The sequence below is a fragment of the Zootoca vivipara genome, chromosome 11, assembly GCF_963506605.1.
Source record: "Zootoca vivipara chromosome 11, rZooViv1.1, whole genome shotgun sequence".
Taxonomy (NCBI): domain Eukaryota; kingdom Metazoa; phylum Chordata; class Lepidosauria; order Squamata; family Lacertidae; genus Zootoca; species Zootoca vivipara.
In genome coordinates this window covers 14494029-14516373 of record NC_083286.1, presented here as the reverse complement: position 1 = coordinate 14516373, position 22345 = coordinate 14494029, and positions in this window count along the sequence as shown.

Here is a 22345-nt window from a genome sequence, read left to right as displayed (position 1 = left end):
GATATAAACCCTTCTGTTTCCACCGCCAAACGTATCAGGGGAGCCTTTGCAACAGTTTGGCACCATTTTTGAGTGAATTGGATAACGTCAGATTTTTGGTGAAATTCTGACCCGCCGGTCAGGGATTTTTTCAAAAAAATGTTTTTACGCAGGTTAAGTTGTCGAGGCCTGATTTTATTTCCTACGATATAAACCCTTCTGTTTCCACCGCCAAACGTATCAGGGGAGCCTTTGCAACAGTTTGGCACCATTTTTGAGTGAATTGGATAACGTCAGATTTTTGGTGAAATTCTGACCCGCCGGTCAGGGATTTTTTCAAAAAAAAGTTTTTCCGCAGGTTAAGTTGTCGAGGCCTGATTTTATTTCCTACGATAAAAACCCTTCTGTTTCCACCGCCAAACGTATCAGGGGAGCCTTTGCAACAGTTTGGCACCATTTTTGAGTGAATTGGATGACGTCAGATTTTTGGTGAAATTCTGACCCGCTGGTCAGGGATTTTTTTCAAAAAAAAGTTTTTCCGCAGGTTAAGTTGTTGAGTCCGGTTTTTATTTCCTACGATAAAAACCCTTCTGTTTCCACCGCCAAACGTATCAGGGGAGCCTTTGCAACAGTTTGGCACCATTTTTGAGTGAATTGGATAACGTCAGATTTTTGGTGAAATGCTGACCCGCCGGTCAGGGATTTTTTCAAAAAAAAGTTTTTCCGCAGGTTAAGTTTTTGAGTCCAGTTTTTATTTCCTACGATTAAAAAAACCTTCTGTTTCCACCGCCAAACGTATCAGGGGAGCCTTTGCAACAGTTTGGCACCATTTTTGAGTGAATTGGAAAACGTCAGATTTTTGGTGAAATTCTGACCCGCTGGTCAGGGATTTTTTCAAAAAAAAGTTTTTCCGCAGGTTAAATTGTTGAGTCCGGTTTTTTTTTCCTACGATAAAAACCCTTCTGTTTCCACCGCCAAACGTATCAGGGGAGCCTATGCAACAGTTTGGCACCATTTTTGAGTGAATTGGATAACGTCATATTTTTGGTGAAATTCTGACCCGCCGGTCAGGGATTTTTTCAAAAAAAAGTTTTTCCGCAGGTTAAGTTGTTGAGTCCGGTTTTTATTTCCTACGATTAAAAGGCTGACCCGGCGGTCAGGGATTTTTTTTTAAAAAAAGCTTTTCCGCAGGCTGAGTTGTCGAGGCCTGATTTTATTTCCTACGATAAAAACCCTTCTGTTTCCACCGCCAAACGTATCAGGGGAGCCTTTGCAACAGTTTGGCACCATTTTTGAGTGAATTGGATAACGTCAGATTTTTGGTGAAATTCTGACCTGCCGGTCAGGGATTTTTTCAAAAAAAAGTTTTTCCGCAGGTTAAGTTTTTGAGTCCGGTTTTTATTTCCTACGATTAAAAAAACCTTCTATATCCACCGCCACACGTATCAGGGGAGCCTTTGCAACAGTTTGGCACCATTGTTGAGTGAATTGGATAACGTCAGATTTTTGGTGAAATGCTGACCCGCCGGTCAGGGATTTTTTCAAAAAAAAGTTTTTCCGCAGGTTAAGTTGTTGAGTCCGGTTTTTATTTCCTATGATAAAAACCCTTCTGTTTCCACCGCCAAATGTATCAGGGGAGCCTTTGCAACAGTTTGGAACCATTTTGGAGTGAATTGGATAAAGTCAGATTTTTGGTGAAATTCTGACCCGCCGGTCAGGGATTTTTTTTTTTAAAAAAAGTTTTTTCGCACGCTGAGTTGTCGAGGCCTGATTTTATTTCCTACGATGAAAAACCTTCTGTTTCCACCGCCAAACGTATCAGGGGAGCCTTTGCAACAGTTTGGCACCATTTTTGAGTGAATTGGATAACGTTAGATTTTTGGTGAAATTCTGCCCCGCCGGTCACGGATTTTTTCAAAAAAAAGTTTTTCCGCAGGTTAAGTTTTTGAGTCCGGTTTTTATTTCCTACGATTAAAAAAACCTTCTATATCCACTGCCAAACGTATCAGGGGAGCCTTTGCAACAGTTTGGCACCATTTTTGAGTGAATTGGATAACGTCAGATTTTTGGTGAAATTCTGACCCGCTGGTCAGGGATTTTTTCAAAAAAAAGTTTTTCCGCAGGTTAAATTGTTGAGTCCGGTTTTTTTTTCCTACGATAAAAACCCTTCTGTTTCCACCGCCAAACGTATCAGGGGAGCCTATGCAACAGTTTGGCACCATTTTTGAGTGAATTGGATAACGTCATATTTTTGGTGAAATTCTGACCCGCCGGTCAGGGATTTTTTCAAAAAAAAGTTTTTCCGCAGGTTAAGTTGTTGAGTCCGGTTTTTATTTCCTACGATTAAAAGGCTGACCCGGCGGTCAGGGATTTTTTTTTAAAAAAAGCTTTTCCGCAGGCTGAGTTGTCGAGGCCTGATTTTATTTCCTACGATAAAAACCCTTCTGTTTCCACCGCCAAACGTATCAGGGGAGCCTTTGCAACAGTTTGGCACCATTTTTGAGTGAATTGGATAACGTCAGATTTTTGGTGAAATTCTGACCTGCCGGTCAGGGATTTTTTCAAAAAAAAGTTTTTCCGCAGGTTAAGTTTTTGAGTCCGGTTTTTATTTCCTACGATTAAAAAAACCTTCTATATCCACCGCCACACGTATCAGGGGAGCCTTTGCAACAGTTTGGCACCATTGTTGAGTGAATTGGATAACGTCAGATTTTTGGTGAAATGCTGACCCGCCGGTCAGGGATTTTTTCAAAAAAAAGTTTTTCCGCAGGTTAAGTTGTTGAGTCCGGTTTTTATTTCCTATGATAAAAACCCTTCTGTTTCCACCGCCAAATGTATCAGGGGAGCCTTTGCAACAGTTTGGAACCATTTTGGAGTGAATTGGATAAAGTCAGATTTTTGGTGAAATTCTGACCCGCCGGTCAGGGATTTTTTTTTTTAAAAAAAGTTTTTTCGCACGCTGAGTTGTCGAGGCCTGATTTTATTTCCTACGATGAAAAACCTTCTGTTTCCACCGCCAAACGTATCAGGGGAGCCTTTGCAACAGTTTGGCACCATTTTTGAGTGAATTGGATAACGTTAGATTTTTGGTGAAATTCTGACCCGCCGGTCAGGGATTTTTTCAAAAAAAAGTTTTTCCGCAGGTTAAGTTTTTGAGTCTGGTTTTTATTTCCTACGATTAAAAAAACCTTCTATATCCACTGCCAAACGTATCAGGGGAGCCTTTGCAACAGTTTGGCACCATTTTTGAGTGAATTGGATAACGTCAGATTTTTGGTGAAATTCTGACCCGCTGGTCAGGGATTTTTTCAAAAAAAAGTTTTTCCGCAGGTTAAATTGTTGAGTCCGGTTTTTTTTTCCTACGATAAAAACCCTTCTGTTTCCACCGCCAAACGTATCAGGGGAGCCTTTGCAACAGTTTGGCACCATTTTTGAGTGAATTGGATAACGTCAGATTTTTGGTGAAATTCTGACCCGTCGGTCAGGGATTTTTTTCAAAAAAAAGTTTTTCCGCACGGTGAGTTGTCGAGGCCTGATTTTATTTCCTACGATTAAAAGGCTGACCCGGCGGTCAGGGATTTTTTTTAAAAAAAAGCTTTTCCGCAGGCTGAGTTGTCGAGGCCTGATTTTATTTCCTACGATAAAAACCCTTCTGTTTCCACCGCCAAACGTATCAGGGGAGCCTTTGCAACAGTTTGGCACCATTTTTGAGTGAATTGGATAACGTCAGATTTTTGGTGAAATTCTGACCTGCCGGTCAGGGATTTTTTCAAAAAAAAGTTTTTCCGCAGGTTAAGTTTTTGAGTCCGGTTTTTATTTCCTACGATTAAAAAAACCTTCTATATCCGCCGCCACACGTATCAGGGGAGCCTTTGCAACAGTTTGGCACCATTTTTGAGTGAATTGGATAACGTCAGATTTTTGGTGAAATGCTGACCCGCCGGTCAGGGATTTTTTCAAAAAAAAGTTTTTCCGCAGGTTAAGTTGTTGAGTCCGGTTTTTATTTCCTATGATAAAAACCCTTCTGTTTCCACCGCCAAATGTATCAGGGGAGCCTTTGCAACAGTTTGGAACCATTTTGGAGTGAATTGGATAAAGTCAGATTTTTGGTGAAATTCTGACCCGCCGGTCAGGGATTTTTTTTTTTTAAAAAGTTTTTTCGCACGCTGAGTTGTCGAGGCCTGATTTTATTTCCTACGATGAAAAACCTTCTGTTTCCACCGCCAAACGTATCAGGGGAGCCTTTGCAACAGTTTGGCACCATTTTTGAGTGAATTGGATAACGTTAGATTTTTGGTGAAATTCTGACCCGCCGGTCAGGGATTTTTTCAAAAAAAAGTTTTTCCGCAGGTTAAGTTTTTGAGTCCGGTTTTTATTTCCTACGATTAAAAAAACCTTCTATATCCACTGCCAAACGTATCAGGGGAGCCTTTGCAACAGTTTGGCACCATTTTTGAGTGAATTGGATAACGTCAGATTTTTCGTGAAATGCTGACCCGCCGGTCAGGGATTTTTTCAAAAAAAAGTTTTTTCGCACGCTGAGTTGTCGAGGCCTGATTTTATTTCCTACGATGAAAACCCTTCTGTTTCCACCGCCAAACGTATCAGGGGAGCCTTTGCAACAGTTTGGCACCATTTTTGAGTGAATTCCATAACGTCAGATTTTTGGTGAAATTCTGACCCGCCGGTCAGGGATTTTTTCAAAAAAAAGTTTTTCCGCAGGTTAAGTTTTTGAGTCTGGTTTTTATTTCCTACGATAAAAACCCTTCTGTTTCCACCGCCAAACGTATCAGGGGAGCCTTTGCAACAGTTTGGCACCATTTTTGAGTGAATTGGATAACGTCAGATTTTTGGTGAAAGGCTGACCCGCCGGTCAGGGATTTTTTCAAAAAAATGTTTTTACGCAGGCTGAGTTGTTGAGGCCTGATTTTTCTGCCTATGATAAAAACCCTTCTGTTTCCACCGCCAAACATATCAGGGGAGCCTTTGCAACAGTTTGGCACGATTTTTGAGTGAATTGGATAACGTCAGATTTTTGGTGAAATTCTGATCCGCCTGTCAGGGATTTTTTTTTAAAAAAGTTTTTTCGCACGCTGAGTTGTCGAGGCCTGATTTTATTTCCTACGATGAAAACCCTTCTGTTTCCACCGCCAAACGTATCAGGGGAGCCTTTGCAACAGTTTGGCTCCATTTTTGAGTGAATTGTATAACGTCAGATTTTTGGTGAAATTCTGACCCGCCGGTCAGGGATTTTTTCAAAAAAAGGTTTTTCCGCAGGTTAAGTTGTTGAGTCCGGTTTTTATTTCCTACGATAAAAACCCTTCTGTTTCCACCGCCAAATGTATCAGAGGAGCCTTTGCAACAGTTTGGCACCATTTTTGAGTGAATTGGATAACGTCAGATTTTTGGTGAAATGCTGACCCGCCGGTCAGGGATTTTTTCAAAAAAATGTTTTTACGCAGGCTGAGTTGTTGAGGCCTGATTTTTCTGCCTATGATAAAAACCCTTCTGTTTCCACCGCCAAACGTATCTGGGGAGCCTTTGCAACAGTTTGGCTCCATTTTTAAGTGAATTGTATAACGTCAGATTTTTGGTGAAATTCTGACCCGCCGGTCAGGGATTTTTTCAAAAAAAAGTTTTTCCGCAGGTTAAGTTGTTGAGTCCGGTTTTTATTTCCTACGATAAAAACCCTTCTGTTTCCACCGCCAAATGTATCAGAGGAGCCTTTGCAACAGTTTGGCACCATTTTTGAGTGAAGTGGATAACGTCAGGTTTTTGGTGAAATTCTGACCCGCCGGTCAGGGATTTTTTCAAAAAAAAGTTTTTTCGCACGCTGAGTTGTCGAGGCCTGATTTTATTTCCTACGATGAAAACCCTTCTGTTTCCACCGCCAAACGTATCAGGGGAGCCTTTGCAACAGTTTGGCACCATTTTTGAGTGAAGTGGATAACGTCAGATTTTTGGTGAAATTCTGACCCGCCAATCAGGGATTTTTTCAAAAAAAAGTTTTTTCGCACGCTGAGTTGTCGAGGCCTGATTTTATTTCCTACGATGAAAACCCTTCTGTTTCCACCGCCAAACGTATCAGGGGAGCCTTTGCAACAGTTTGGCTCCATTTTTGAGTGAATTGTATAACGTCAGATTTTTGGTGAAATTCTGACCCGCCGGTCAGGGATTTTTTCAAAAAAAAGTTTTTCCGCAGGTTAAGTTTTTGAGTCTGGTTTTTATTTCCTACGATAAAAACCCTTCTGTTTCCACCGCCAAACGTATCAGGGGAGCCTTTGCAACAGTTTGGCACCATTTTTGAGTGAATTGGATAACGTCAGATTTTTGGTGAAAGGCTGACCCGCCGGTCAGGGATTTTTTCAAAAAAATGTTTTTACGCAGGCTGAGTTGTTGAGGCCTGATTTTTCTGCCTATGATAAAAACCCTTCTGTTTCCACCGCCAAACATATCAGGGGAGCCTTTGCAACAGTTTGGCACGATTTTTGAGTGAATTGGATAACGTCAGATTTTTGGTGAAATTCTGATCCGCCTGTCAGGGATTTTTTCAAAAAAATGTTTTTACGCAGGCTGAGTTGTTGAGGCCTGATTTTTCTGCCTATGATAAAAACCCTTCTGTTTCCACCGCCAAACGTATCAGGGGAGCCTTTGCAACAGTTTGGCTCCATTTTTGAGTGAATTGTATAACGTCAGATTTTTGGTGAAATTCTGACCCGCCGGTCAGGGATTTTTTCAAAAAAAGGTTTTTCCGCAGGTTAAGTTGTTGAGTCCGGTTTTTATTTCCTACGATAAAAACCCTTCTGTTTCCACCGCCAAATGTATCAGAGGAGCCTTTGCAACAGTTTGGCACCATTTTTGAGTGAATTGGATAACGTCAGATTTTTGGTGAAATGCTGACCCGCCGGTCAGGGATTTTTTCAAAAAAATGTTTTTACGCAGGCTGAGTTGTTGAGGCCTGATTTTTCTGCCTATGATAAAAACCCTTCTGTTTCCACCGCCAAACGTATCAGGGGAGCCTTTGCAACAGTTTGGCACCATTTTTGAGTGAATTGGATAACGTCAGATTTTTGGTGAAATTCTGACCCGCCGGTCAGGGATTTTTTCAAAAAAAAGTTTTTCCGCAGGTTAAGTTATTGAGTCCGGTTTTTATTTCCTACGATAAAAACCCTTCTGTTTCCACCGCCAAACGTATCTGGGGAGCCTTTGCAACTGTTTGTCACCATTTTTGAGTGAATTGGATAACGTCAGATTTTTGGTGAAAGGCTGACCCGCCGGTCAGGGATTTTTTCAAAAAAAGTTTTTTCGCACGCTGAGTTGTTGAGGCCTGATTTTTCTGCCTATGATAAAAACCCTTCTGTTTCCACCGCCAAACGTATCAGGGGAGCCTTTGCAACAGTTTGGCACCATTTTTGAGTGAATTGGATAACGTCAGATTTTTGGTGAAATTCTGACCCGCCGGTCAGGGATTTTTTCAAAAAAAAGTTTTTTCGCACGCTGAGTAGTCGGGGCCTGATTTTATTTCCTACGATGAAAACCCTTCTGTTTCCACCGCCAAATGTATCAGGGGAGCCTTTGCAACAGTTTGGCACCATTTTTGAGTGAACTGGATAACGTCACATTTTTGGTGAAATTCTGACCCGCCGGTCAGGGATTTTTTCAAAAAAAAGTTTTTCCGCAGGTTAAGTTGTTGAGTCCGGTTTTTATTTCCTATGATAAAAACCCTTCTGTTTCCACCGCCAAATGTATCAGGGGAGCCTTTGCAACAGTTTGGAACCATTTTGGAGTGAATTGGATAAAGTCAGATTTTTGGTGAAATTCTGACCCGCTGGTCAGGGATTTTTTCAAAAAAAAGTTTTTCCGCAGGTTAAATTGTTGAGTCCGGTTTTTTTTTCCTACGATAAAAACCCTTCTGTTTCCACCGCCAAACGTATCAGGGGAGCCTTTGCAACAGTTTGGCACCATTTTTGAGTGAATTGGATAACGTCAGATTTTTGGTGAAATTCTGACCCGTCGGTCAGGGATTTTTTTCAAAAAAAAGTTTTTTCGCACGGTGAGTTGTCGAGGCCTGATTTTATTTCCTACGATTAAAAGGCTGACCCGGCGGTCAGGGATTTTTTTTTTAAAAAAGCTTTTCCGCAGGCTGAGTTGTCGAGGCCTGATTTTATTTCCTACGATAAAAACCCTTCTGTTTCCACCGCCAAACGTATCAGGGGAGCCTTTGCAACAGTTTGGCACCATTTTTGAGTGAATTGGATAACGTCAGATTTTTGGTGAAATTCTGACCTGCCGGTCAGGGATTTTTTCGAAAAAAGGTTTTTCCGCAGGTTAAGTTTTTGAGTCCGGTTTTTATTTCCTACGATTAAAAAAACCTTCTATATCCACCGCCACACGTATCAGGGGAGCCTTTGCAACAGTTTGGCACCATTTTTGAGTGAATTGGATAACGTCAGATTTTTGGTGAAATGCTGACCCGCCGGTCAGGGATTTTTTCAAAAAAAAGTTTTTCCGCAGGTTAAGTTGTTGAGTCCGGTTTTTATTTCCTATGATAAAAACCCTTCTGTTTACACCGCCAAATGTATCAGGGGAGCCTTTGCAACAGTTTGTAACCATTTTGGAGTGAATTGGATAAAGTCAGATTTTTGGTGAAATTCTGACCCGCCGGTCAGGGATTTTTTTTTAAAAAAAGTTTTTTCGCACGCTGAGTTGTCGAGGCCTGATTTTATTTCCTACGATGAAAAACCTTCTGTTTCCACCGCCAAACGTATCAGGGGAGCCTTTGCAACAGTTTGGCACCATTTTTGAGTGAATTGGATAACGTTAGATTTTTGGTGAAATTCTGACCCGCCGGTCAGGGATTTTTTCAAAAAAAAGTTTTTCCGCAGGTTAAGTTTTTGAGTCCGGTTTTTATTTCCTACGATTAAAAAAACCTTCTATATCCACTGCCAAACGTATCAGGGGAGCCTTTGCAACAGTTTGGCACCATTTTTGAGTGAATTGGATAACGTCAGATTTTTCGTGAAATGCTGACCCGCCGGTCAGGGATTTTTTCAAAAAAAAGTTTTTCCGCAGGTTAAGTTGTTGAGTCCGGTTTTTATTTCCTATGATAAAAACCCTTCTGTTTCCACCGCCAAACGTATCAGGGGAGCCTTTGCAACAGTTTGGCACCATTTTTGAGTGAATTGGATAACGTCAGATTTTTGGTGAAATTCTGACCCGCCGGTCAGGGATTTTTTTAAAAAAAATTTTTTCCGCACGCTGAGTTGTCGAGGCCTGATTTTATTTCCTACGATGAAAACCCTTCTGTTTCCACCGCCAAACGTATCAGGGGAGCCTTTGCAACAGTTTGGCACCATTTTTGAGTGAATTGGATAACGTCAGATTTTTGGTGAAATGCTGACCCGCCGGTCAGGGATTTTTTTCAAAAAAATGTTTTTACGCAGGCTGAGTTGTTGAGGCCTGATTTTTCTGCCTATGATAAAAACCCTTCTGTTTCCACCGCCAAACGTATCAGGGGAGCCTTTGCAACAGTTTGGCAACATTTTTGAGTGAAGTGGATAACGTCAGATTTTTGGTGAAATTCTGACCCGCCGGTCAGGGATTTTTTCAAAAAAAAGTTTTTTCGCACGCTGAGTTGTTGAGGCCTGATTTTATTTCCTACGATGAAAACCCTTCTGTTTCCACCGCCAAACGTATCAGGGGAGCCTTTGCAACAGTTTGGCACCATTTTTGAGTGAATTCCATAACGTCAGATTTTTGGTGAAATTCTGACCCGCCGGTCAGGGATTTTTTCAAAAAAAAGTTTTTCCGCAGGTTAAGTTTTTGAGTCTGGTTTTTATTTCCTACGATAAAAACCCTTCTGTTTCCACCGCCAAACGTATCAGGGGAGCCTTTGCAACAGTTTGGCACCATTTTTGAGTGAATTGGATAACGTCAGATTTTTGGTGAAATTCTGATCCGCCGGTCAGGGATTTTTTTTAAAAAAAGTTTTTTCGCACGCTGAGTTGTCGAGGCCTGATTTTATTTCCTACGGTGAAAACCCTTCTGTTTCCACCGCCAAACGTATCTGGGGAGCCTTTGCAACAGTTTGGCTCCATTTTTGAGTGAATTGTATAACGTCAGATTTTTGGTGAAATTCTGACCCGCCGGTCAGGGATTTTTTCAAAAAAAAGTTTTTTCGCACGCTGAGTTGTTGAGGCCTGATTTTATTTCCTACGATGAAAACCCTTCTGTTTCCACCGCCAAACGTATCAGGGGAGCCTTTGCAACAGTTTGGCACCATTTGTGAGTGAATTCCATAACGTCAGATTTTTGGTGAAATTCTGACCCGCCGGTCAGGGATTTTTTCAAAAAAAAGTTTTTCCGCAGGTTAAGTTTTTGAGTCTGGTTTTTATTTCCTACGATAAAAACCCTTCTGTTTCCACCGCCAAACGTATCAGGGGAGCCTTTGCAACAGTTTGGCTCCATTTTTGAGTGAATTGTATAACGTCAGATTTTTGGTGAAATTCTGACCCGCCGGTCAGGGATTTTTTCAAAAAAAAGTTTTTCCGCAGGTTAAGTTGTTGAGTCCGGTTTTTATTTCCTACGATAAAAACCCTTCTGTTTCCACCGCCAAATGTATCAGAGGAGCCTTTGCAACAGTTTGGCACCATTTTTGAGTGAAGTGGATAACGTCAGATTTTTGGTGAAATTCTGACCCGCCGGTCAGGGATTTTTTCAAAAAAAAGTTTTTTCGCACGCTGAGTTGTCGAGGCCTGATTTTATTTCCTACGATGAAAACCCTTCTGTTTCCACCGCCAAACGTATCAGGGGAGCCTTTGCAACAGTTTGGCACGATTTTTGAGTGAATTGGATAACGTCAGATTTTTGGTGAAATTCTGACCCGCCGGTCAGGGATTTTTTCAAAAAAAAGTTTTTCCGCAGGTTAAGTTTTTGAGTCCGGTTTTTATTTCCTACGATAAAAACCCTTCTGTTTCCACCGCCAAACGTATCAGGGGAGCCTTTGCAACAGTTTGGCACCATTTTTGAGTAAACTCGATAACGTCACATTTTTGGTGAAATGCTGACCCGCCGGTCAGGGATTTTTTCAAAAAAATGTTTTTCGCAGGCTGAGTTGTTGAGGCCTGATTTTTCTGCCTATGATAAAAACCCTTCTGTTTCCACCGCCAAACGTATCAGGGGAGCCTTTGCAACAGTTTGGCACCATTTTTGAGTGAATTCCATAACGTCAGATTTTTGGTGAAATTCTGACCCGCCGGTCAGGGATTTTTTCAAAAAAAAGTTTTTCCGCAGGTTAAGTTTTTGAGTCTGGTTTTTATTTCCTACGATAAAAACCCTTCTGTTTCCACCGCCAAACGTATCAGGGGAGCCTTTGCAACAGTTTGGCACCATTTTTGAGTGAATTGGATAACGTCAGATTTTTGGTGAAATTCTGATCCGCCGGTCAGGGATTTTTTTTAAAAAAAGTTTTTTCGCACGCTGAGTTGTCGAGGCCTGATTTTATTTCCTACGGTGAAAACCCTTCTGTTTCCACCGCCAAACGTATCTGGGGAGCCTTTGCAACAGTTTGGCTCCATTTTTGAGTGAATTGTATAACGTCAGATTTTTGGTGAAATTCTGACCCGCCGGTCAGGGATTTTTTCAAAAAAAAGTTTTTCCGCAGGTTAAGTTGTTGAGTCCGGTTTTTATTTCCTACGATAAAAACCCTTCTGTTTCCACCGCCAAATGTATCAGAGGAGCCTTTGCAACAGTTTGGCACCATTTTTGAGTGAAGTGGATAACGTCAGATTTTTGGTGAAATTCTGACCCGCCGGTCAGGGATTTTTTCAAAAAAAAGTTTTTTCGCACGCTGAGTTGTCGAGGCCTGATTTTATTTCCTACGATGAAAACCCTTCTGTTTCCACCGCCAAACGTATCAGGGGAGCCTTTGCAACAGTTTGGCACGATTTTTGAGTGAATTGGATAACGTCAGATTTTTGGTGAAATTCTGACCCGCCGGTCAGGGATTTTTTCAAAAAAAAGTTTTTCCGCAGGTTAAGTTTTTGAGTCCGGTTTTTATTTCCTACGATAACAACCCTTCTGTTTCCACCGCCAAACGTATCAGGGGAGCCTTTGCAACAGTTTGGCACCATTTTTGAGTAAACTCGATAACGTCACATTTTTGGTGAAATGCTGACCCGCCGGTCAGGGATTTTTTCAAAAAAATGTTTTTCGCAGGCTGAGTTGTTGAGGCCTGATTTTTCTGCCTATGATAAAAACCCTTCTGTTTCCACCGCCAAACGTATCAGGGGAGCCTTTGCAACAGTTTGGCACCATTTTTGAGTGAAGTGGATAACGTCAGATTTTTGGTGAAATTCTGACCCGCCAATCAGGGATTTTTTCAAAAAAAAGTTTTTTCGCACGCTGAGTTGTCGAGGCCTGATTTTATTTCCTACGATGAAAACCATTCTGTTTCCACCGCCAAACGTATCAGGGGAGCCTTTGCAACAGTTTGGCACCATTTTTGAGTGAATTCCATAAAGTCAGATTTTTGGTGAAATTCTGACCCGCCGGTCAGGGATTTTTTCAAAAAAAAGTTTTTCCGCAGGTTAAGTTTTTGAGTCTGGTTTTTATTTCCTACGATAAAAACCCTTCTGTTTCCACCGCCAAACGTATCAGGGGAGCCTTTGCAACAGTTTGGCACCATTTTTGAGTGAATTGGATAACGTCAGATTTTTGGTGAAAGGCTGACCCGCCGGTCAGGGATTTTTTCAAAAAAATGTTTTTACGCAGGCTGAGTTGTTGAGGCCTGATTTTTCTGCCTATGATAAAAACCCTTCTGTTTCCACCGCCAAACATATCAGGGGAGCCTTTGCAACAGTTTGGCACGATTTTTGAGTGAGTTGGATAACGTCAGATTTTTGGTGAAATTCTGATCCGCCTGTCAGGGATTTTTTTTAAAAAAAGTTTTTTCGCACGCTGAGTTGTCGAGGCCTGATTTTATTTCCTACGATGAATACCCTTCTGTTTCCACCGCCAAACGTATCAGGGGAGCCTTTGCAACAGTTTGGCTCCATTTTTGAGTGAATTGTATAACGTCAGATTTTTGGTGAAATTCTGACCCGCCGGTCAGGGATTTTTTCAAAAAAAGGTTTTTCCGCATGTTAAGTTGTTGAGTCCGGTTTTTATTTCCTACGATAAAAACCCTTCTGTTTCCACCGCCAAATGTATCAGAGGAGCCTTTGCAACAGTTTGGCACCATTTTTGAGTGAATTGGATAACGTCAGATTTTTGGTGAAATGCTGACCCGCCGGTCAGGGATTTTTTCAAAAAAATGTTTTTATGCAGGCTGAGTTGTTGAGGCCTGATTTTTCTGCCTATGATAAAAACCCTTCTGTTTCCACCGCCAAACGTATCAGGGGAGCCTTTGCAACAGTTTGGCACCATTTTTGAGTGAATTGGATAATGTCAGATTTTTGGTGAAATTCTGACCCGCTGGTCAGGGATTTTTTCAAAAAAAAGTTTTTCCGCAGGTTAAGTTATTGAGTCCGGTTTTTATTTCCTACGATAAAAACCCTTCTGTTTCCACCGCCAAACGTATCTGGGGAGCCTTTGCAACTGTTTGTCACCATTTTTGAGTGAATTGGATAACGTCAGATTTTTGGTGAAAGGCTGACCCGCCGGTCAGGGATTTTTTCAAAAAAAGTTTTTTCGCACGCTGAGTTGTTGAGGCCTGATTTTTCTGCCTATGATAAAAACCCTTCTGTTTCCACCGCCAAACGTATCAGGGGAGCCTTTGCAACAGTTTGGCACCATTTTTGAGTGAATTGGATAACGTCAGATTTTTGGTGAAATTCTGACCCGCCGGTCAGGGATTTTTTCAAAAAAAAGTTTTTTCGCACGCTGAGTAGTCGGGGCCTGATTTTATTTCCTACGATGAAAACCCTTCTGTTTCCACCGCCAAACGTATCAGGGGAGCCTTTGCAACAGTTTGGCACCATTTTTGAGTGAACTGGATAACGTCACATTTTTGGTGAAATTCTGACCCGCCGGTCAGGGATTTTTTTTAAAAAAAGTTTTTCCGCAGGTTAAGTTTTTGAGTCCGGTTTTTATTTCCTACGATAAAAACCCTTCTGTTTCCACCGCCAAACGTATCAGGGGAGCCTATGCAACAGTTTGGCACCATTTTTGAGTGAATTGGATAACGTCATATTTTTGGTGAAATTCTGACCCGCCGGTCAGGGATTTTTTCAAAAAAAAGTTTTTCCGCAGGTTAAGTTGTTGAGTCCGGTTTTTATTTCCTATGATAAAAACCCTTCTGTTTCCACCGCCAAATGTATCAGGGGAGCCTTTGCAACAGCTTGTCACCATTTTTGAGTGAATTGGATAACATCAGATTTTTGGTGAAATTATGACCTGCCGGTCAGGGATTTTTTCAAAAAAAAAGTTTTTTCGTACGCTGAGTTATCGAGGCCTGATTTTATTTCCTACGATTAAAAAAACCTTCTATATCCACCGCCAAACGTATCTGGGGAGCCTTTGCAACAGTTTCGCACCATTTTTGAGTGAATTGGATAACGTCAGATTTTTGGTGAAAGGCTGACCCGCCGGTCAGGGATTTTTTCAGAAAAAAGCTTTTCCGCAGGCTGAGTTGTCGAGGCCTGATTTTATTTCCTACGATAAAAACCCTTCTGTTTCCACCGCCAAACGTATCAGGGGAGCCTTTGCAACAGTTTGGCACCATTTTTGAGTGAATTGGATGACGTCAGATTTTTGGTGAAATTCTGACCCACCGGTCAGGGATTTTTTTCAAAAAAAGTTTTTTCGCACGCTGAGTTGTTGAGGCCTGATTTTTCTGCCTATGATAAAAACCCTTCTGTTTCCACCGCCAAACGTATCAGGGGAGCCTTTGCAACAGTTTGGCACCATTTTTGAGAGAATTGGATAACGTCAGATTTTTGGTGAAATTCTGACCCGCCGGTCAGGGATTTTTTCAAAAAAAAGTTTTTTCGCACGCTGAGTAGTCGGGGCCTGATTTTATTTCCTACGATGAAAACCCTTCTGTTTCCACCGCCAAACGTATCAGGGGAGCCTTTGCAACAGTTTGGCACCATTTTTGAGTGAACTGGATAACGTCACATTTTTGGTGAAATTCTGACCCGCCGGTCAGGGATTTTTTTTTAAAAAAGTTTTTCCGCAGGTTAAGTTTTTGAGTCCGGTTTTTATTTCCTACGATAAAAACCCTTCTGTTTCCACCGCCAAACGTATCAGGGGAGCCTATGCAACAGTTTGGCACCATTTTTGAGTGAATTGGATAACGTCATATTTTTGGTGAAATTCTGACCCGCCGGTCAGGGATTTTTTCAAAAAAAAGTTTTTCCGCAGGTTAAGTTGTTGAGTCCGGTTTTTATTTCCTATGATAAAAACCCTTCTGTTTCCACCGCCAAATGTATCAGGGGAGCCTTTGCAACAGCTTGTCACCATTTTTGAGTGAATTGGATAACATCAGATTTTTGGTGAAATTATGACCTGCCGGTCAGGGATTTTTTCAAAAAAAAAGTTTTTTCGTACGCTGAGTTGTCGAGGCCTGATTTTATTTCCTACGATTAAAAAAACCTTCTATATCCACCGCCAAACGTATCTGGGGAGCCTTTGCAACAGTTTCGCACCATTTTTGAGTGAATTGGATAACGTCAGATTTTTGGTGAAAGGCTGACCCGCCGGTCAGGGATTTTTTCAAAAAAAAGCTTTTCCGCAGGCTGAGTTGTCGAGGCCTGATTTTATTTCCTACGATAAAAACCCTTCTGTTTCCACCGCCAAACGTATCAGGGGAGCCTTTGCAACAGTTTGGCACCATTTTTGAGTGAATTGGATGACGTCAGATTTTTGGTGAAATTCTGACCCACCGGTCAGGGATTTTTTTCAAAAAAAGTTTTTTCGCACGCTGAGTTGTTGAGGCCTGATTTTTCTGCCTATGATAAAAACCCTTCTGTTTCCACCGCCAAACGTATCAGGGGAGCCTTTGCAACAGTTTGGCACCATTTTTGAGAGAATTGGATAACGTCAGATTTTTGGTGAAATTCTGACCCGCCGGTCAGGGATTTTTTCAAAAAAAAGTTTTTTCGCACGCTGAGTAGTCGGGGCCTGATTTTATTTCCTACGATGAAAACCCTTCTGTTTCCACCGCCAAACGTATCAGGGGAGCCTTTGCAACAGTTTGGCACCATTTTTGAGTGAACTGGATAACGTCACATTTTTGGTGAAATTCTGACCCGCCGGTCAGGGATTTTTTTTAAAAAAAGTTTTTCCGCAGGTTAAGTTTTTGAGTCCGGTTTTTATTTCCTACGATAAAAACCCTTCTGTTTCCACCGCCAAACGTATCAGGGGAGCCTATGCAACAGTTTGGCACCATTTTTGAGTGAATTGGATAACGTCATATTTTTGGTGAAATTCTGACCCGCCGGTCAGGGATTTTTTCAAAAAAAAGTTTTTCCGCAGGTTAAGTTGTTGAGTCCGGTTTTTATTTCCTACGATAAAAACCCTTCTGTTTCCACCGCCAAACGTATCTGGGGAGCCTTTGCAACTGTTTGTCACCATTTTTGAGTGAATTGGATAACGTCAGATTTTTGGTGAAAGGCTGACCCGCCGGTCAGGGATTTTTTCAAAAAAAGTTTTTTCGCACGCTGAGTTGTTGAGGCCTGATTTTTCTGCCTATGATAAAAACCCTTCTGTTTCCACCGCCAAACGTATCAGGGGAGCCTTTGCAACAGTTTGGCACCATTTTTGAGTGAATTGGATAACGTCAGATTTTTGGTGAAATTCTGACCCGCCGGTCAGGGATTTTTTCAAAAAAAAGTTTTTTCGCACGCTGAGTAGTCGGGGCCTGATTTTATTTCCTACGATGAAAACCCTTCTGTTTCCACCGCCAAACGTATCAGGGGAGCCTTTGCAACAGTTTGGCACCATTTTTGAGTGAACTGGATAACGTCACATTTTTGGTGAAATTCTGACCCGCCGGTCAGGGATTTTTTTAAAAAAAAGTTTTTCCGCAGGTTAAGTTTTTGAGTCCGGTTTTTATTTCCTACGATAAAAACCCTTCTGTTTCCACCGCCAAACGTATCAGGGGAGCCTATGCAACAGTTTGGCACCATTTTTGAGTGAATTGGATAACGTCATATTTTTGGTGAAATTCTGACCCGCCGGTCAGGGATTTTTTCAAAAAAAAGTTTTTCCGCAGGTTAAGTTGTTGAGTCCGGTTTTTATTTCCTATGATAAAAACCCTTCTGTTTCCACCGCCAAATGTATCAGGGGAGCCTTTGCAACAGCTTGTCACCATTTTTGAGTGAATTGGATAACATCAGATTTTTGGTGAAATTATGACCTGCCGGTCAGGGATTTTTTCAAAAAAAAAGTTTTTTCGTACGCTGAGTTATCGAGGCCTGATTTTATTTCCTACGATTAAAAAAACCTTCTATATCCACCGCCAAACGTATCTGGGGAGCCTTTGCAACAGTTTCGCACCATTTTTGAGTGAATTGGATAACGTCAGATTTTTGGTGAAAGGCTGACCCGCCGGTCAGGGATTTTTTCAGAAAAAAGCTTTTCCGCAGGCTGAGTTGTCGAGGCCTGATTTTATTTCCTACGATAAAAACCCTTCTGTTTCCACCGCCAAACGTATCAGGGGAGCCTTTGCAACAGTTTGGCACCATTTTTGAGTGAATTGGATGACGTCAGATTTTTGGTGAAATTCTGACCCACCGGTCAGGGATTTTTTTCAAAAAAAGTTTTTTCGCACGCTGAGTTGTTGAGGCCTGATTTTTCTGCCTATGATAAAAACCCTTCTGTTTCCACCGCCAAACGTATCAGGGGAGCCTTTGCAACAGTTTGGCACCATTTTTGAGAGAATTGGATAACGTCAGATTTTTGGTGAAATTCTGACCCGCCGGTCAGGGATTTTTTCAAAAAAAAGTTTTTTCGCACGCTGAGTAGTCGGGGCCTGATTTTATTTCCTACGATGAAAACCCTTCTGTTTCCACCGCCAAACGTATCAGGGGAGCCTTTGCAACAGTTTGGCACCATTTTTGAGTGAACTGGATAACGTCACATTTTTGGTGAAATTCTGACCCGCCGGTCAGGGATTTTTTTTAAAAAAAGTTTTTCCGCAGGTTAAGTTTTTGAGTCCGGTTTTTATTTCCTACGATAAAAACCCTTCTGTTTCCACCGCCAAACGTATCAGGGGAGCCTATGCAACAGTTTGGCACCATTTTTGAGTGAATTGGATAACGTCATATTTTTGGTGAAATTCTGACCCGCCGGTCAGGGATTTTTTCAAAAAAAAGTTTTTCCGCAGGTTAAGTTGTTGAGTCCGGTTTTTATTTCCTATGATAAAAACCCTTCTGTTTCCACCGCCAAATGTATCAGGGGAGCCTTTGCAACAGCTTGTCACCATTTTTGAGTGAATTGGATAACATCAGATTTTTGGTGAAATTATGACCTGCCGGTCAGGGATTTTTTCAAAAAAAAAGTTTTTTCGTACGCTGAGTTGTCGAGGCCTGATTTTATTTCCTACGATTAAAAAAACCTTCTATATCCACCGCCAAACGTATCTGGGGAGCCTTTGCAACAGTTTCGCACCATTTTTGAGTGAATTGGATAACGTCAGATTTTTGGTGAAAGGCTGACCCGCCGGTCAGGGATTTTTTCAAAAAAAAGCTTTTCCGCAGGCTGAGTTGTCGAGGCCTGATTTTATTTCCTACGATAAAAACCCTTCTGTTTCCACCGCCAAACGTATCAGGGGAGCCTTTGCAACAGTTTGGCACCATTTTTGAGTGAATTGGATGACGTCAGATTTTTGGTGAAATTCTGACCCACCGGTCAGGGATTTTTTTCAAAAAAAGTTTTTTCGCACGCTGAGTTGTTGAGGCCTGATTTTTCTGCCTATGATAAAAACCCTTCTGTTTCCACCGCCAAACGTATCAGGGGAGCCTTTGCAACAGTTTGGCACCATTTTTGAGAGAATTGGATAACGTCAGATTTTTGGTGAAATTCTGACCCGCCGGTCAGGGATTTTTTCAAAAAAAAGTTTTTTCGCACGCTGAGTAGTCGGGGCCTGATTTTATTTCCTACGATGAAAACCCTTCTGTTTCCACCGCCAAACGTATCAGGGGAGCCTTTGCAACAGTTTGGCACCATTTTTGAGTGAACTGGATAACGTCACATTTTTGGTGAAATTCTGACCCGCCGGTCAGGGATTTTTTTTAAAAAAAGTTTTTCCGCAGGTTAAGTTTTTGAGTCCGGTTTTTATTTCCTACGATAAAAACCCTTCTGTTTCCACCGCCAAACGTATCAGGGGAGCCTATGCAACAGTTTGGCACCATTTTTGAGTGAATTGGATAACGTCATATTTTTGGTGAAATTCTGACCCGCCGGTCAGGGATTTTTTCAAAAAAAAGTTTTTCCGCAGGTTAAGTTGTTGAGTCCGGTTTTTATTTCCTATGATAAAAACCCTTCTGTTTCCACCGCCAAATGTATCAGGGGAGCCTTTGCAACAGCTTGTCACCATTTTTGAGTGAATTGGATAACATCAGATTTTTGGTGAAATTATGACCTGCCGGTCAGGGATTTTTTCAAAAAAAAGTTTTTTCGCACGCTGAGTAGTCGGGGCCTGATTTTATTTCCTACGATGAAAACCCTTCTGTTTCCACCGCCAAACGTATCAGGGGAGCCTTTGCAACAGTTTGGCACCATTTTTGAGTGAGCTGGATAACGTCACAATTTTGGTGAAATTCTGACCCGCCGGTCAGGGATTTTTTTTAAAAAAAGTTTTTCCGCAGGTTAAGTTTTTGAGTCCGGTTTTTATTTCCTACGATAAAAACCCTTCTGTTTCCACCGCCAAACGTATCAGGGGAGCCTATGCAACAGTTTGGCACCATTTTTGAGTGAATTGGATAACGTCATATTTTTGGTGAAATTCTGACCCGCCGGTCAGGGATTTTTTCAAAAAAAAGTTTTTCCGCAGGTTAAGTTGTTGAGTCCGGTTTTTATTTCCTATGATAAAAACCCTTCTGTTTCCACCGCCAAATGTATCAGGGGAGCCTTTGCAACAGCTTGTCACCATTTTTGAGTGAATTGGATAACATCAGATTTTTGGTGAAATTATGACCTGCCGGTCAGGGATTTTTTCAAAAAAAAAGTTTTTTCGTACGCTGAGTTGTCGAGGCCTGATTTTATTTCCTACGATTAAAAAAACCTTCTATATCCACCGCCAAACGTATCTGGGGAGCCTTTGCAACAGTTTCGCACCATTTTTGAGTGAATTGGATAACGTCAGATTTTTGGTGAAAGGCTGACCCGCCGGTCAGGGATTTTTTCAAAAAAAAGCTTTTCCGCAGGCTGAGTTGTCGAGGCCTGATTTTATTTCCTACGATAAAAACCCTTCTGTTTCCACCGCCAAACGTATCAGGGGAGCCTTTGCAACAGTTTGGCACCATTTTTGAGTGAATTGGATAACGTCAGATTTTTGGTGAAATTCTGACCCGCCGGTCAGGGATTTTTTCAAAAAAAAGTTTTTTCGCATGCTGAGTTGTCGAGGCCTGAGTTTATTTCCTACGATTAAAAAAACCTTCTATATCCACCGCCAAACGTATCAGGGGAGCCTTTGCAATAGTTTGGCACCATTTTTGAGTGAATTGGATAACGTCATATTTTTGGTGAAATGCTGACCCGCTGGTTAGGGATTTTTTCAAAAAAAGTTTTTTCGCACGCTGAGTTGTCGAGGCCTGATTTTATTTCCTACGATAAAAACCCTTCTGTTTCCACCGCCAAACGTATCAGGGGAGCCTTTGCAACAGTTTGGCACCATTTTTGAGTGAATTGGATAACGTCAGATTTTTGGTGAAATTCTGACCCGCCGGTCAGGGATTTTTTCAAAAAAAAGTTTTTCCGCAGGTTAAGTTGTTGAGTCCGGTTTTTATTTCCTACGATAAAAACCCTTCTGTTTCCACCGCCAAATGTATCAGAGGAGCCTTTGCAACAGTTTGGCACCATTTTTGAGTGAATTGGATAACGTCAGATTTTTGGTGAAATTCTGACCCGCTGGTCAGGGATTTTTTTAAAAAAAAGTTTTTCCGCAGGTTAAGTTGTCGAGGCCTGATTTTATTTCCTACGATATAAACCCTTCTGTTTCCACCGCCAAACGTATCAGGGGAGCCTTTGCAACAGTTTGGCACCATTTTTGAGTGAATTGGATAACGTCAGATTTTTGGTGAAATTCTGACCCGACGGTCAGGGATTTTTTCAAAAAAAAGTTTTTTCGCACGCTGAGTAGTCGGGGCCTGATTTTATTCCCTACGATGAAAACCCTTCTGTTTCCACCGCCAAACGTATCAGGGGAGCCTTTGCAACAGTTTGGCACCATTTTTGAGTGAACTGGATAACGTCACATTTTTGGTGAAATTCTGACCCGCCGGTCAGGGATTTTTTTTAAAAAAAGTTTTTCCGCAGGTTAATTTTTTGAGTCCGGTTTTTATTTCCTACGATAAAAACCCTTCTGTTTCCACCGCCAAACGTATCAGGGGAGCCTATGCAACAGTTTGGCACCATTTTTGAGTGAATTGGATAACGTCATATTTTTGGTGAAATTCTGACCCGCCGGTCAGGGATTTTTTCAAAAAAAAGTTTTTCCGCAGGTTAAGTTGTTGAGTCCGGTTTTTATTTCCTATGATAAAAACCCTTCTGTTTCCACCGCCAAATGTATCAGGGGAGCCTTTGCAACAGCTTGTCACCATTTTTGAGTGAATTGGATAACATCAGATTTTTGGTGAAATTATGACCTGCCGGTCAGGGATTTTTTCAAAAAAAAAGTTTTTTCGTACGCTGAGTTGTTGAGGCCTGATTTTATTTCCTATGATTAAAAAAACCTTCTATATCCACCGCCAAACGTATCTGGGGAGCCTTTGCAACAGTTTCGCACCATTTTTGAGTGAATTGGATAACGTCAGATTTTTGGTGAAATTCTGAACCGCCGGTCAGGGATTTTTTCAAAAAAAAGTTTTTTCGCATGCTGAGTTGTCGAGGCCTGAGTTTATTTCCTACGATTAAAAAAACCTTCTATATCCACCGCCAAACGTATCAGGGGAGCCTTTGCAATAGTTTGGCACCATTTTTGAGTGAATTGGATAACGTCATATTTTTGGTGAAATGCTGACCCGCTGGTTAGGGATTTTTTCAAAAAAAGTTTTTTCGCACGCTGAGTTGTCGAGGCCTGATTTTATTTCCTACGATAAAAACCCTTCTGTTTCCACCGCCAAACGTATCAGGGGAGCCTTTGCAACAGTTTGGCACCATTTTTGAGTGAATTGGATAACGTCAGATTTTTGGTGAAAGGCTG